This window comes from Tursiops truncatus, chromosome 9 (genome assembly GCF_011762595.2).
Source record: "Tursiops truncatus isolate mTurTru1 chromosome 9, mTurTru1.mat.Y, whole genome shotgun sequence".
NCBI lineage: Eukaryota > Metazoa > Chordata > Mammalia > Artiodactyla > Delphinidae > Tursiops > Tursiops truncatus.
Window position 1 is genome coordinate 93987869 of NC_047042.1, and position 17160 is coordinate 94005028.

The window sequence follows — 17160 nt, forward strand, 5'->3', positions numbered from 1 at the left end:
AGGAGGACGAGGCAGAGAGCTGGGGTGGGGGAGGGCCACTAGCAGAAGGACTTCCTCAGGAAGTGATAAAAATTGGATGAGATACCACTTTAGCACACAATTCCAGAGGGGTCACAGACCCCAAGCCTGTCAGTGAGCTCCAGGCTAATAAGCCCTGCTCTCCAGTGTGTTCCTGGTCTCGATTGTGTGAAGCAGAGAATGCTGTAGGGGAGATTTTGTTCTGGGTAGAAGAGATTGGATTTGTGCCTGAGGAGCAGGGAGGTTCTGCAGTCAGGGAACCTCTGTCGTGGGAATTCCCAGGTGTGTTCAGATCCATGTTGCGTCACACCTGTTTGCTCCCTGCCTTGTCTCTAAGTGATTGTAAAATGCCCTCCTAATCTCGTTCCCGTCTTGGACCCTGAGCTTTGTCTCCTGGGCTTCATGCACGTATTTATTCTCCATTAAAAGTATAAATTTGAAGGCTTTCCCAGGCTAGTGCCTTGGTGAGACTCAGACTCATTTTGTGAACCTGCATTAGAAAAGCAAACTCCAAATCCCTCCTGACAGGGGTGGGGCCTATCTAACCAGGGTGTTGCTGCTCGAGATGTGACATAAGACAGAAAAACAGGCTCATATCAGAGCTAACACTTAAAGAAAACACCAGGTAAGCTCTGCTTATTTTTGCTTGGTCTTCAGATGTTACTCAGATGGCATGGTTATCTTCTCAATTAAAAAAAAGGAAAATAGAAAGTGCTTTATCTATAGTTATACCCTCTGTTCAATTCTCAATTTGAAGATCTGATCATTCATTTTTACGTCTAACATTTCCCTGTATTCTAAATAACTTGTGGTCTATATCCACTAGCTTCCCAATTCTTGGGCTTTCAACCTTACCTTAAACTCTGCCTGGTCTATGAAGTTTACCCTAATTAGAGGAAGTTGAATTATAAGTAGTTGATTCACTTACTCCCACTAGTGAAGCATGAAATAGAGAGTTTTTTGGACTAAAAGAAGAAAAAAGTTTGTCCTATTTATTTTTGTCTCAGTTAGCCTAACAGTCCTGGTGGAGAAGAGGAGGATAACTTCTAGAACATCATATATTAGATGTGCTATTTCCCACATCAGAAACTGTGCTAACTTGCTATTGCCTCTAATGCAAATTCCATGGCCTTGTTTTCAAAGCCCTACTATGCACACCATCCCCACTTTCCAGCCTTACCGCCTCCGCAGGACTCCTCAAAATGAAATCTTTGCTCTAACCAAACTGGTTTGCTCACTCTTTCCCAGACAGACCTTGGTATTTTTTATCTCCTCACCTGGCTTACGTCATTCCCCCATGAGCCAAGAATAAACCTCTCTCTCTCTACTCCCTCATCTATCCAAGTTCTACCATTTTCTGTAGCCATTTTAATTTTTCCTTCCTCTTCAATTCCTTTGCAAACGACCCAGTTTTTTCCCCTTCATGGGGGAATTTTGTGAATCCCCTGGGCTTTTAATTTCTATCTCATATTTGGCAATTAACCAAATGTTGCCTAATTATACTTTTCCATTGCTGGATTGTGTTGCAATTTCTTTTTTGGTATTTATCTCTTATCTTTCCAAGTAATCCCCAGGTTATGGGGAAGGACCTCATATTAGACTCGGCGTGTCTCTTGCAGCACCTGGCATGGTGTATTGAGCACAGTGGAGCTTGATACGAATGTGTTTACTGATTGATATTTCTTTCCAAGTCCTGCCTTTTTTCCAGGGCACCATGATGCTCTCAACACTAGGAGGGAGTTGTGATGACAACTGTGGTGATGAAAGGAGTCAGGGTGAGCACAGAAGAGAGGCTCATTAAATGTGCTATTTGACTGATTGACTAGATGGTGAAGTTGACATTTAGGACAATGATGAAAGTGGTTGTGGGAATTATTCTGATGTTCACTCAGTCAACAAATATTTAACATTTCTGATTGGTGTAAACTGCTTTTGAATTTCGGTGGAAAAAAGCAGAGTTACAAAGAAGATTCCAGCGCTTAAGTCATTATTTGTCGATACCTTCAAAAACAAAGAGTACATCTTTCACACACACATGTACTTGTGTGTATACAGTTGCAGGAACACTTTATCCCTTAGTACAAGCTTCTTTGTTCTCAGGGGAAACCCTCCTATTTCTGTTTCTGAGTTCTTCTGTATTTCTCGGTTTCTACAACTGAATTCCTACCCAGCATTCAGCTCAAGGCACCAGCAACACAACTCCACTAGAGTCCACCAGGACACCCTAGTGTGTGTGACATCCACACAGGCAACATGATTCAGCACGTGGTGCCCACAGCTGGGCAGGTGCATGGTGATTGCCATCTCCACTACAGAATTAGCCATGCCCACAAGCCAAGAGACCACTGTCAGCCTCGGGCCGACTGCTGCCCTGTAGTGCAGGGGGTCACCCACCATATAATGGTCATAGGCCATTGCTATCAGCAGCGGGAACTCAGGCCCCTCCAGAGCCAGGGAGAGGAAGAGCTGGGCCCCACATTGAGTAAAGGAGATGGTCTTCGTCTCCAGGAGGAAGTGCACCAGCATCTGGGGAACCCCACAATGGAGAGGTTGCCGAGGAGGAAGTACATGGGCGGGTGGAGGCGGGCGTCCAGCTGATCAGGAGGGTGATGAGCCCTTTGCCCAGCAGGGTCAGCAGATAGGCGGCCCCAAACAGGACAGAGTTCAGCCTGATTCTGCCTGTCCCTGGGGAGGCCCATGAGGACAGACTCACTCACCCAGGTCAGGGTATCCCTCCTCACGGAGCAGGTGGGTCAGGCTGCAGGAGGAGGTGCTGGGTTAGAGAGGCCAGAATCAGGATCAGAATTCACAGTCTGTGTTTGAACAAAGGACTTTAAGTAGGACTGCAAGTACTTGTATTTTTCCTCCGTTAGACTCTGAGTTTCTTGAAGTCAGGGACCTTTTCTGATTTTTCTTTTTGTACAAAGAAAGATTTCTAACAAATGTTTCACAATAAAAACATTTTGTTGGGTAAATGAATAGAAAGAGTTTAAAGTAGTAGTCTTGAGGAGGATTATCTGATCCCAAGATGTAGGACTTGTATTCTGAAACCCCCCCTTGTCCTTATTACTCATGCTGGAGCAGGTGGTTTTCCTGCTTCTCCCATTATCCAGGCTGGGTCAGTGACAGAGCAAAAATCCTTCATTTGGTTCTCAGTGTACTGATGAATCAGGCTTAATCCTAGGATGATAAGATCAAGGCATCATTGTAGAACATTATACCAACTATAATTATGTCCCAGCTTCTGTGATTTTGCTGTTTCCTTGGTGAAATGCTGGCGTTTATTTGAGTGCTAAACTAAGTGATTAATGTAAGATGAATGCGCACATCACTTACTTGCAATGACGTTTGGAAACTGACGGTGCCCACTGGTGAAGGCAGTAAGGGAGTGCCTCTGAAACCCTTGGGGCTTTGTTATGTGTAAATCCTTCTGTCATAGCAAAGACATGTTTGCCCTTGGAACACCTCCCTATTTACTTTGCTTGTCTTTAGCCTCTATCAAAAGATAAAGATGTCTTTTTTTTTTTTTTTAGTAAAAAGGTACTAAGCAATTTTATAGTCTGTATTTCTCTGTTAATAACAAGACCCTCTAGTCCCATTTCAATGTTCAGCTCATGTGTCTTTACAACACGTCAGAAGAAGGTAGTGCTATTGGCTAGTATGAGAGTAAGTAGAGACCACAGAGACACATAGAAGAGTCTGACTGCTGGGAAAGCCCTTTTGGATGTCCATTTGGGAAAGTTTGAGAGGGAAGGAAAAAACTCCATGTTAAAGGGTTTGCCTATGAAAATCCCACAGGACCCAAGGTGGAAACCAGAGCGGTGCTTTCCACATTGGCTACACATTAGAATCACCTGGGGTGCTTTGACAACTCCAGAAGCCCAGCCCACACTCCAGAGTAATTAAATCAGAACCTCAGGAGGGTGAAACCCAGACATTAGTATGTTAGTAACTTCTTAATATTTCCTGGTAACTAAAATGTAAAACTTTAATTACAAGTTTGAGAATCACTGCTTTAGAGGGAACTTTTAACCTTATCTTTGAAAACTTAAGACGTAGTATTTTTGAGAGAGGAATATGTTTAGAGATAAAACCAGTAGAGCTTTTGAGGAGGAAAAATCTTTGACCTAAACTTCTCATTCTTTGTTTGAAAAAGTTGAGGCCAAATCCCACTGAATAGTGAAAAAGTGATCCTGCATTTCTTGCCGTTTGTGTGCTGGGTCTCCCCTTAGCTTTAGCCTTCTGAGGTCTGTCCAAAACAAATGTTTTAGAATGTCTTAGATCAAGGGAAGAACTAGTTAGTATCAACTGAGACAATGTGTGAGAAAGCCCTTCATAACTTCAGAGCATTATCTAAATAAAAAGGATTTGTATTAAAGATATGAGAGATGGGTCACAGAATCCAATGAAATGGAAATGAAAACAGTTCACCCCAAGTCTTTCTAACAGGGTTTGAAGATAGGGCTGTGGTTGGATGGGGGTGAAGAGGGCAGAGCAGCTGGATGCTATCCTCCGTCTTTCCTACTAGCTAGTTGGAACTTACAACTTCCTTCTTTCAGTCCTTTTGTGGCCGGAACGTGTCACTGTAGAAAATGCCCAGAGTAGAAACTGGCTTTGGCGCAATACCCAGCTGAGTTTCTGAACCCTGCACCTGGGATGGGAGCCCCTGGCTTTCCACAGAGCCTATTTCTTTTGTCAGTGCAACAGGTAACCAAGCTTTAGTCCCTGCATGTGGCTCATGAGCGCCAAAGACAGCAACTGCAATTCCCACCACTGAAGAGAATAAAATGCAAAGTGAGAGCCACAGAGAAGAATGTAGGCTGGAAGGAAATTCTGGGATCACCATTTCAACCTCATCATTTTACAAATGAGGAAACTGAGACTCAGAAAGCAGAAGTGGTTTGCTCAAGATCATTCTGCCAGTTGGAAGCAAAGCTGGAACTGAATCTGAAATCTGAGGACCACAGTCCCCATCTTCTTCTTGCTACATCACATTATGTTACCACGTGGAGCATGAAGAGTGTATCGCAGCTGCTAGTGGGGAGCCACATTCCCACAGAATGAAATGTAGCACAGGTTTGATTTCTGGGGGGAGGGGAACGTCAGAAAAGGTGTGGTGTTTGGATGCCGCTCCTGGGGAGCCAGGTGGAAACTTTGAACTGCCACCATGTAACACAGGGAAACAGGCTGAAGAGTAGTTTGGACAGATCAGTGGACTGGTGGTCCAGTTCGTCAAGTACCAGCTGACCTCTTTCCATTTTAGCTGTAAAAGGGAAACATCCACCCCGTAGTGTAATGGGGGGATAGAGCCCACATACCTTGACTCTTAACTTATTCTGAAGCCAGGAGGTGGAACTGGAAACCCCCCTGCACTAAGCCCAGCTCTTTCACTCCTCTTTTCTGATTTCTAGCAAACAAACTGCTTGAAGGGTAGAGAGGGTATTTTTTCTTTTAATTGTGCCCTTTCTAGTTCTAACAGAGACTGGCATATAGAGCCGGTGGACTGAATGAATGAGTGAACATCATATCGAGGAGGGTTTCTTTAAAATTCCTCCTCTCATCTAGGAGCTCAGTGTAGAACCTTGTTACTGATGTTTTCAGAGTCTGCTCTGTGATACCGGCTCAAGAATGACTCTAAACGGAAGGGTCTTTTGAGGGACCAGTTGTTTCCTCCTGATTAGTAAGTGCCCTTTAAATACATTGAGTCTCTCTTTAAAGAGGCAAGGGCCAAGAAAAATTTCTAAATTCTAAAACTCAAGCAGTGGGATAAGTAGGAAAATATTTTGGACATTTCCCCCCTCTTTTCTAACCTACAACCTAATGAACTAATGCCTTCTTTGGATAAACTAGATGTATGCACTACTGCTGCAGACAATACAATCTAAATTTTATTTTATATATAAAAGATATGCTTTAATTATTAGGATTAGAAGGTGTCAATAGATTATTGTCCCAACTACGTCATAATTTAATGAAGGATTATAGCTCAACAAGTATAGAACGAACATCAGTTGACTCCTTCCAACTTTTAACTGGTTTTATCCAACCTCATAGACAAAGTTTGTTCATTCAGCTACTTGGTGAGCATTTCTGTAGCCAGGTTATGTTAGAAGGTGTACTAGAATACCACACTCCTCAAAGCTGGATGTTCCATAGACATGTGATGAGGGTAAAGGAAAATACATCAAAGTATAAGCACTGTGGGTTTTTTCTCACTCACTGACGAGGAAGAACTCCTGAGGCTTCTTTGCTGTAGAAATCACAGACACTGGGTAAAGGGCGGGCAAATGCCTAAGTGTGGAGGCTTTGGTTGGGGGAGAGAACTTTGAAAAGGAATAGAGAAAGGAAAAGGTAATCTGTTGATTTAAGGGGAGAAATTAATAGTCTAAAAATGAGAAGTCTAAAAATGAGAGTTAAAATATGTTTCTCAGGGGATGGAGCTGAGTGCCTCAGATGGGAGTTGGAGCAGTAGGGGAAAGGACCAGGGAGGGGATTAAGAGGAGGATGGAGGCTGGTGGTCATGGTCCTAGGGGAAGAGGGAGGCAGGAAGGGGCTGAGGGAGTGAGTGAAAGGGAGGGAAGGGAAAGGGAGGTCTTCAATAAAATTAAAAACAAAAGTTTTGCTGGACATGTCTCCAAAGAAGATATACAAATGGCCAACACACACATGAAAAGATGCTCAACATCATTAGTCATTAGGGACGTGCAAATTAAAAACATAATAACATATCACTTCATACCCACTGGGATGGCTACAATCAAAGAATCAGAACGTAAGTGTGGTCGGGGAAGTAGAGAAATTGGAACCCTCATTCATTGCTAGTGGGAATGTAAAACAGTTCAGCCATGGTGGAGAACAATTTGGCATTTCCTTAAAAAGTTAAACATAGAGTTACTGTATGACCCAGCAGTTCCACTCCAGGGTATGTACCCAAAAGAATTAAAGACAGGTTTTCAAACAAAAACTTGTACATGAAAGTTTATAGCAGTACTATTCACAATAGCCCAAAGTTGGAAGCAACCCAAATATCCATCACCTGATGAATGGATCAACAAAATGTGGTTATTTCCCTACAAGGGAACATTATTCAGCCATAAAAAGGAATGAAGCCCTGCTACATGCAACAATATGGATAGACCTCAAAAACATTATGCTAAATGAAAGAAGCCAGACACAGAAGATCACATATCGTACGATTCCATTTATATGAAGTACCCGGAATAGGCAAATCCATGAAGACAGGATGCAGACTAGTGTCTGTAAGGGCCTGGGAGGGGGGATGAACGGGGAGCGAGTGCTTGAAGGGTATGAGGTGCGCTTCGGGGGTGATGAAAATGTTATGGAACTAGATAGCGTGAGGTTCTGCAACACTGTGAATATACTAAGTGCCACTGAATTGCACATTGTAAATGTTTAAAATCGTGAATTGTATGTGATGTGAATTTTACCTCAATTTTAAAAAAAAGTTTTGCTAGGAGTTTTCAAAGATACTTCATTTTCTCCTCCTCAACCTTTTGACATTTTCTCAACAGACTAAGTTTGAATTGTTCTCCATTTATATTTTGTATATTTGCTTGTGGGTAAGACAAACCAGAAATCTGTAATATTTAGGTAAGAGATGCTTCATTCTGATTTTTAAAAGTTGTTTTAAACATTTTTCTGGATAAAGTATTATTGCCTCACTTTATTCTCACTTTACATTCTAGAATGTTTAGAGTTCAATCATTAACTGTGGGTTAGAAGAGTAGAGTGAAATTATCACTCACAGGGAGTTGTAATTCTTTCTTTTTTAAGTAGCTTGGCTTATCTCTAATGGTACGTGGCACAATTCTTAGTCAAGCATGTGTTCTGAATACATCCTTCAGTTTTCATAAGAGCATGTCCTTAGACCTGATTATGTAGAAAGATATTTGTTTGAGGTTATGAACATTCACTTTCTGGCCAGCCACTTGCCACCCACTGCGCAAGTCTGAAGGGGAAGTGAGCAGAATGATATCCACGTGACTCACACTGTGTCCAGTCCTGCTCGTCAGGGATGTGGGGATTATTACTATGACTTTGGCTCCAAGTCCCCATGTGAATATACCCCAGCCTGCTGAGTTGAGCTGGACCACGTGTGATCACATGATGACGTTTGTACCTCTGGCCTAAGACCTGTTTGATCCCATGGGCATGGTGAATCTTGTAACTTACAGCTTGTCCCCTCTTTTTTCCACTGATTTCAGAAAAGCTTAGACATATGGTTGTAGCATTTAGGAAAGAGACTTTCTTAGCATAAATCTTGTGTGCTGCTCGAGCTTCTGATTCGGTCTTCCTTTCTAATTCATATGTGCCAGTATGTCTTTCTTTTTCCGTTTAATCTTCTGTATGTATTTCTACGTTGTTGTAATTCACCTTTTTTAGACTAAGTCAGGAACCAGAAATAGTGCCCAGAGATAAAATTCCACTTCTCTATTATTTCAAAAGATAGTATGGATTGTGGCCTCTCTCACCTGCTTCCTTACACACACGTGCACACACATGCCCGCACATGCACATGCACACAGTAGGCGGAGGGCACGCTCCAGTGCCCACCGTCTTCAGAGTGAGGCCCTCTTATGACAAGGTCACATTCTAATGCTTTGATTCAGAGCGCCTCATCAGAGCCTGACTCAGAGCAGCCTTCATCTCCTTGCTCCTCAGACTGTAGATGAGAGGATTCAACATGGGGGTGAAAGAGCACCACCACCTTGTCCTGCTTGCCTGAGGCCGTGGAGCCAGGCTGCATGTAGGTAACCAGGGCCGGCCTGTAAGGCATGGAGACCACAGTGAAGTGGGAGGCTCAGGTCCCAAACGCTTTGCGGTGGCCCCCGCTGGAGCGGATCCGCAGGATGGTGGCCACAATGTGGGTGTAGGACAGTGCGACCAGGCAGCAGGGCACCAGCAGCACCACCATGCTGGAGGCCACTGTGACCGCCTCGTTGAGGGTGATGTCCATGCAGGCCAACCTGAGGAGTGCCAGTGTCTCACAAGCCACATGGTTCAGCACGTGGTGCCCACAGGTGGGCAGATGCACTGTGACCACAGTCTCCACTGAAGCATTAGCCAGACTCACGAGCCAGGAGACCACTGCCAGCCCTGCACAGAGCCTTGGCCGCATCACTGCCACGTAGAGCAGGGGGTCGCAGACGGCCACATAGCGATCATAGGCCATTGCTGCCAGCAGCAGGAACTCAGGGCCCTAGAGAAGAAGAGCTGGGTTCCACACTGGGTGAAGGAGATGGTCTTCTTCTCCAGGAGGAGGTGCACCAGCATCTGGGGAACCCCACAATGGAGAGGTTGCCGAGGAAGAAGTACATGGGCGGGTGGAGGCGGGCTTCCAGCTGATCAGGAGGAGGATGAGTCCGTTGCCCAGCAGGGTCAGCAGATAGGCGGCCCCAGACAGGACAGAGAGCCCAGCCTGCGTCTGCCTGTCACTGGAGAGGCCCATGAGGACAAACTCACCCAGGTCAGGTTGTCCCTCCTCATGGAGCAGGTGGGTCAGGCTGTCAGGGGAGGAGCAGAGGCAGGGAGGGGCAAGTAAAGGTCTCACTCCAGGAGTCTGGGAGTAAGTCGTGGGCCAGGACTGGAGCACCTCCCGTCAGGTTTCTTAACCTAGGTGCTTAGGAGAGAATGCAGTGAAGATGGTGGGGAAAAGGACATTTGAGTTCTCACACTAGACTCAAGGATGAAGTCCCTGTTCTGGTCGTCCTTTTACATCTAGGATCCAGCAGTTACAGTTATATAGGATATAAGCTATTGGTATAGAAGGAAAGATAGAGGGAAAAAGTGGCAGAGAAAAGGGAGAAAGAATGATAGGAAAGAAAAAAGGAAGGTAAAAGAGAAAGGAAAACTAAGGAAGGAAGGTAGGAAAACAGGAAAAGGAGGGAAGTGAAGTAGAAGACAGGGAAGAAAGGAAGGAGTCTCCACTGTGGGGTGGCTGTGGGAAAAGTATTACAAGCAGATACTTGAGACCAAGAGGAGCGCCTAGGGGTCCAATCCTAAAAGACTGAATTCATTTGCTCTGTATGTTTCTTCTGGGGTCCAGGTCTGGGTCACTGCCTAGAAAGGAGTCCTCTCACATCATTCTCGTGCCCATCAGTCTGGACGAAGTTTAAATACTTGAAATCAGTATAGGTTAAGCCCCTGCTGTGTGCCAGGGACTGTGCTAGACATCAGACACCTGTCTGTGGACCAGAAACGCAGAAGCGCGAGTCTTGCTCCTTGGTTCTTATAATTTAATCGGGGACATAGAGATTAAATTAATGATTACAAAAATTAATTAAGTATAATTGTGCTAAGTGCTATGAAGGAGAAGAACAAGGTTACTAGTTGGTTAATTAAATTTGCAGTTGTAATTAAATTATGACTGCAGTTATGCCTTATTTCTCAATAATATGCAATTTATGTAGTAAGTTAGATGTTTAAATAAATGATAAAAAAATAATATAATGAGAGCATCTGGAAACCAATGATACTTAACATGTCACTACTGAGTATGAAGTGACTGACATCCACTGATTCTTTTCAGGGGGAGTGAATTCTTTCTTAGCTAAGTTTGCCCTGGGTCATTTTCCTTCCAACATGTTGACCAGTCTTCTATAAACATAGAATTAAATGCCATCAGTTTTTCTTAATAGAAATGTAATATCAAGGTATATTTCCTGCTCTTAAAATATGAATAATTAGTACATTAATTAACTCAATTATTTAAAAATATTTATTGAGCATATGAGGTACTATGCTTTCAACCAACCTCTAGGAAATACTGCCTTTCAGTGTTAGGAATTTGTTTTAGAAAATCAGCAGTGCCACAGAATCAAATAAGAAATTTTAAAAAAATTGGGTCTTGGTAAAATCTATGAGAATCAAATGAGACAGCGTAACAAAGGACAAAAGCAATATATCAGTGTTAAGAAAACCAGAGTGGAGCCACATAATCAAATGCAACAGAATTGAAAAGCATAATCCAATTCAGATTCTCTCTAGCTGGGAAGGGGGTCTGGGTGCTGATTGGTGGAGGGAGAGAGCAGAGAACCTGGATGGATCAGGCATCGCTTGCCTTCCACTCAGCCCTGGTCCTGCAGTGGCCAGCAGGTGTCACTGTAGAAACTGCTAAGAATAGAAACTGGCTTTAGATTCTCAGGATTGGAGACAAGGCTCTGGGGCCTGAGTGCAGTAGTTGGTGGTTGGGATTCTGAGCGCTGCCCCCAGGAAGCCTGTGGCTACCCACAGGACCTCGTCCTTCTAACAGCAGAGAAAGCAATTCAGCTCTGATCTACTACAATCCGGAGGCTGCGACAGCATCCAGAATCCTCACCTTTGGAGCTGCTGTCATGAATCCAGATTCCCTTCAGAAGGGCCCTGTTGCTATATAAGAAAATTTAAAAAAATGTTAGACGTGAAAGGAATCATAGAGATCATGTATTTTATCCGTTTAATTCTACAGACAGGAAAACCAAGGAACAGGGGTAAGGTGATTGACCCAGGTGTCAGATCTACCTGGGACACAACCTGGAGCCAGGCTTAAGGCTGTGCTGCACGTTCTCAGTTCTCACTGAACCTGTTTGTGAGGGACGGGAGGGGGTTCTAAAAGGATATGGTCTAGGAAGGGAGGCGCCTAAGGAATCTTAGACTGGAGGCCCAGGACACCTATCTTGCCATGCAGAGGAATGCTGTGTGGTGAGTGAGAAGTCAAGGGACCTGAGTTCCTGTCTGCCTCTTCCATTAGCCTGCTATGTGCCCTGGGCAAGTTACTTGTCCTCTCTGAGCCTCAGTTTCTCCATTTGAAATGTGGGAATAATAATAATGCCCAGCTCACAATATTCTGAGTAAGATCAGATGAAGAAATGAATATGGATGGGCTTTGTAAAGTACTAAGTAAACACAAGTGGCTATTGTTGTTATACTCAACGGGTGAGGTCAATTTGCGTGGTCATCGGGTGACAAGAAACAATATGAATTTGTGCTATAAAGGCCAGAAATTGAACAGAATGGGAGCCGTAAAGCCCCTCTGCAATACATCTTATTGCCTAAATCACTTAATTAAAAAGACCCTGTTACTCAATACTATAACCTATATGGGAAAAGAATCTGAAAAAGAATAGGTATATGTCTATGTCTAACTGAATCACTTTGCTATACACCTGACACTAACACAACGTTGTAAATCAACTATACTCCAATATAAAATAAAAATTAAAAAATAAAGAAATAAAAAGACCCTGTTTAAATAAAGTGAAGAATAAGGTAGAGTCTGTTTATACCGGGTGGGTAGTACCATGCTCTACACACACTATAAATGCAATATATTTTTCTCCAATAAAAATTTGATGCTGTTTTTAGATGATAAAAACATTGATTTTTATTAATAGATGGGCTTGTTCTCAGTTTTGGGGGATAATTAGAGAATTTCTTTCCATTTACCTTGACTTAGTAAACATTCACTGAGCACTGAGTAGAACCTGGTCCAGTGGCAAGTGCTGGGGTGAGAAGGATCAATACAGTCTGGTCTCCATCTCTAGCAACTCGGCCTGGCAGGAGGATGGAGAGGATGAGTTATCATGATCTTATCAGAGTTTTCAGAGGAAGCTTGAGTATCAAGTCTGGTAACAGGAGACATAGAGTCAGACTGTGTAAATAGCCGGGAAGATATGTAGAAGTACTAAAGTAGAAGCAAAGAAACAAGTGCATTTACGTCTTGTAAAAGTGGATGTGGTTTACAGTGTATGTAGATTGGTGGTAAGGAGGCATGGTTTTCAACCTGTATCAATAGACCATGTAGGTATGGTTGTAGGTCACTACCTTTCTGAGCCATAGTTTCTTCATCTGCAGAACGAATAAGTTAGGTCAACACTAAGATTTCTATCAGCTCTGAAGATCTGTAGTAAGTGAATATACATAAGCTGTAGTTTAAAGCAGTATAAAAAGAGGGAAAAAAATCTTTGGTCTTTGATTACTCTAAGTATGCATAGCTAGTGGGGCTGTAGGAAATAAGATATGGGTTTCCGGGGTTGGGGATCAAAGCGTTCGTATCACACATAACTGTCTGGGGAAGTGCCAATGAGTGAGAGACCATGTTGGCTTGAAAACCAGAGGCTAAGGAAATAGGGACGGCACCATACAAATAGAAATGGGAAAACTACTTGGGTCAAGGCTGAAAGACCTGTAGGGTTTTGACACATGAAATTCTTTCCAAAATTGGACCCAGATATTTCTTACATAGTGTGGTAATCCATAACAACACTAGATCAGGGACCAAACCTGGGAAAAGGAGGGGTCCATGTCTATCTTCTGTTCTTATATCAATCCCACCTTCTCCATTCCTCTTTTTATCTCCAGTATAATGCAAATGCCTCGAAGCTAAGAAAAGAGACTTATCTCTTTTGATCGCCACTCTTCAGCTCTTTGAATGTATGTCTGTATATACTAAGCACTTCAGTTTATACTGTTAATTGGATGACTGACCAAGACCGAGGACTTGATTGAGTGGAAGAATCAAAGCGCCTCCAACTGCAACCAGTGAGAAAAACCAAGTAGAGGATCCTAGGACAGTCCTGGCTGCTCCAGGGGTTTGGGCTCTACTGTCTCACCCTCCTCCTGTTGTTCCCTGTGGGGAGGACTCACCGAGGCTGAGTCCTCACCTTATGCACAGAACTAACTCACTTTGGATGGGAGGCAGCACATCTTTCAGGAAGTCCTTGAAGCAGTGGTCCATCCTCTTCTTGGGGATGGAGGTTTACTTTGTCAGTCTTAGCTGAGAACTTTCCAGAACCTAAGAATCCCCAGAGGGCAATTACTTGCTCTTGCTGTGTTTCTTTACTCATTCTCCCCCCAAGCTGCTTCTTAGCAACCACAGCTCCCTACTCTTCTAAGTTCCCAATGGGATAAACATTTTGAAAATGTTTTATGTCAACTTTCAGTTGTCTTTCTAGTTCTCAGAGCCCTTCCCTGACTTTTTTTGAGTCTTTCGCTGCTTTTCAAGGCTGTGGCATTATTGGAGACTTTCGACAGGAGTCAGGAGACAAGAATATTTACACCTCTGACCTGATGGGAAGGGACTGAGATTAATTGGGAAGGAGAAGTGGAGCTAAAATCCAAGTTTGACCTCCTTTCTAAGAGAAGATGAATGCGTCTTCTCCCCTCCTTCCACATATCTAGTTTTGGCGACCAGGGAGTGGGGAGTAAAGTAGAAATTGCCAAGTAGAACCATCATGTTCACGTCCCAGAAGTCATTGAGAAGTCCCAAGTTCACAGTCATTAAAATACTCCCACAGGCTCCTTGGTGGTCTCCAATATCACACAGCTGTTGAGTTGTGTATTCTCACACTATCAGAAGTTTTTCAGGCTTTCCCTAAGCTTGATCTCCCAGTTCTTGATCATATTGCATGAAAGTTTTAATCTCTTCACTGGAATTACTAGAAGGAGCAGAGAAAACAGTGGGTTGGGATTCGATTTTGTTCCTATTTACTTACCCGTTTCTGTAATAATAGAACACGGTCTTTGGTAAGATGGAAACAGATATATTGTTAGCAAGTAACCCATTAGAGTTTTTCTGTAATAATTGGTCAATATTAGCAAGATAAAATTCAATTATCTTGAAGATTTGCCACTTTAATGACAATGGACTGGGGAACGGTAGTTTCACTGCATGCTCTTCCCTTTGTGCAGGACCTGTAATCTCAGGTTCACCTCTGTTCCTTCCACCATCCAGCTATGCTCAGGACCCAGAGGACCTGAAGCTCTCCCAACCTCAAGCATTGAAAACTGATGGGGCCGTTTGACAGAGTTGGAGCCAAAAGTTGAGGGGAGGGCAGAAGTAAAAAAGAAGTCTGAGGGTACCATGAGGGAGAAGAGAGAGAGAGATTGACACCTGAGAGGTGGGACTCCGGAAGTACATCAAAGATAGACTTAGTATAAATCAATACAGGTGACTCAAGTGTAAAATAACTGCCGGGTACCATCTTCCAGACAACATAGTGTGTGGTCTTCTAATAAAAATATTTCCTTGCTGTTAAAACAAAAATTCATCTTTCCTACTTTTCCAAGCACTAAGGTTACAGATAATATGTAACTGGGTGAAAACAGTAGGTTAGAAAATAGTAGGTTCAGAACAATCGTAAATTGAAAAGAATATATACATACAGTTAGATATGCATAAAGACAGAAACACAAAGAAAGAACTGAAAGGATAATCATAAAATGTCAATAGATTATCTCTGGTAATGAGTTTGTAGGTATTTTTATTTTCTTCTTTTTGAAAAATGTCTATAATAAACATTTTTCTAATATGAGCCCAAATTAAAATTTAAAAATTATTATTGATATAGATATGTCACATTGAGATAGGGATGCTGGGAAATCAACTTGCTGGCTTAATGTCCCACACTACTGAATGGTCTTTGGAAAACATGGGTGAGTGTTATGGGGTGGAGGGAAGGTATAATTAAAATCCTGCCTCAGCAAAGTAGGTATGACTACAGGTTTAAAATCATTTATACCATGAAAGGTGAATCTGTAAATACTCTATGGTGGCAAACACTCTGGACTAGGGACAAGATAATTGGTGTTTGCCGGGGCTTTGGTGTAATAGCTCTTTGCCTTCGGGCATGCTGTTTAATCTCCTTGGGCCTCAGTTTCCACACTTGTGAAACAGAGATTCAGTGAGACTGTAAGGATCCTGCAGCTCTGGAAGTCTATGTTTTCCAGTGTGGACATTGCTATATTTCCTAGATACTGACATCTGAGACAGGAGTTAGACCCTCATGGGATCCAAAGAGTGGTCTTGAGGACATAGGGGTAATTATCTCCTTTGAGCCTGATTCACATGAGGAGGGAGTTTCATTGACAGAACCAATATTTTATGTACTATTTGGATCCCTAGCCCTTGGAGATAATTCACTTCCTGCAGTGTCTGTGCAGCCCCAGGCCTGCTGCTTCCCTGGGTCTTTCCCTTCATTCCTTTGAAATTGCCCCACGACTACTGCTTCCCCACCCCTTACTTCTCCCCACTGATATCTCCTTGCCACAAGACTTTCCTGTTACTAGGAATAGTTTAGTTCACTCCCAGTGAACTACTTTATCGGGTTCTCAGTTATGCACCTACCTCCCTTTTTAGTTCTTTCTACTTTTTTTTTTTTTTCTTCTTAACCAGGGATAGCTTTCCCACATGAAATGTCAAGAGGCGGCTTCTAGGAAGCAGGTTACTTGGGCTGATGGTCTCTACACTTGACAGCTGATTCAATAGCTTTGGCTGCAACTCATCACAAATTATCTCTGTCATGAGAGGGTCTGAATACTTCTCTGATCCCTACCTCTAACACACTAGGAAAATGTAAAATGATTTCTGTGATTTGGTCTTCTCTTTGTGCATAAGCAGCTATGTGACTTGAGGGAAACCGCTTAGGTGGTGCTGGTGGGAATGAGAAAGAACATTCTAATGTTCTAATGGCAACTAATATTTAACGAGTACTGAATGCTTTATAAGAATCATCTCCTTGAAATTTTATGTAATTTCCTTATTTTATATTAACATTGGACAGGTTCAGTACAGCTCATTTCTAGAAAAGAAGTCTCTCCTTAATAGATTACTAGCACACCAAGGAGTTCAGAGATACCTTTACTTCAAGATCGACTTGCCTGTGTGATGGTGAAACAACTTTAAATACTCCTCATGGATGTTATATGAAAATGTAGCTTATTTGTTTTCTATAGTGATCTTATCATCCCAAGTTTACATTCTGATGCTTGGTATGGAAAGAGGAAAAGAGCAAACAATATAATACTGCCAATTGAAAATATCTTAGTTTCCTACAGTATAAACAGTATCTTTTGACTAAAAATAATCTTTCCAGGTAAATAGTTAATTAATTCAAAGTTCAGCCTTTGATCAGAATGGTTTATTTCTTTCTTTTCTCATTGGTGGATTCTGGGTATAAGAGAAAACTGCTACTATGGGATAACGTGGAACTTGGGATGAGGGTGTAGAATCACTCTTGTTTCATGCTGGTCCTGGTCTCTGCAGTTGGGCAATTACTCTTATCTGCGTGTGTACACATGGCAGGTTTCTGCTGAGACATGGTCAATCTCGATCTAGCCCATGGCATCCAGTATTGAAGTCTGTGG

The 17160-nt window shown here is 42.8% G+C and overlaps 1 long non-coding RNA gene and 2 pseudogenes across 2 annotated transcripts in view; 1 reads left to right on the plus strand and 2 right to left on the minus strand.

Moving 5' to 3' along the window:
• Positions 1–17160, plus strand: part of LOC109549748 (uncharacterized) — a 339321-nt gene that overhangs the window by 30666 nt on the left and 291495 nt on the right. Inside the window, exon 1 of one of the 2 annotated variants that reach the window (XR_002176147.3) lies at positions 120–643. The exons of the other annotated variant lie outside the window; for it this stretch is intronic. This is a non-coding gene — a long non-coding RNA (uncharacterized lncRNA). Of the gene's footprint in view, positions 1–119; positions 644–17160 lie in introns of those variants that run through there. 2 annotated transcript variants of the gene reach the window in all.
• Positions 2182–8192, minus strand: LOC141279612 (olfactory receptor 2F2-like; annotated as a pseudogene).
• Positions 8632–9525, minus strand: LOC141279591 (olfactory receptor-like protein OLF3; annotated as a pseudogene).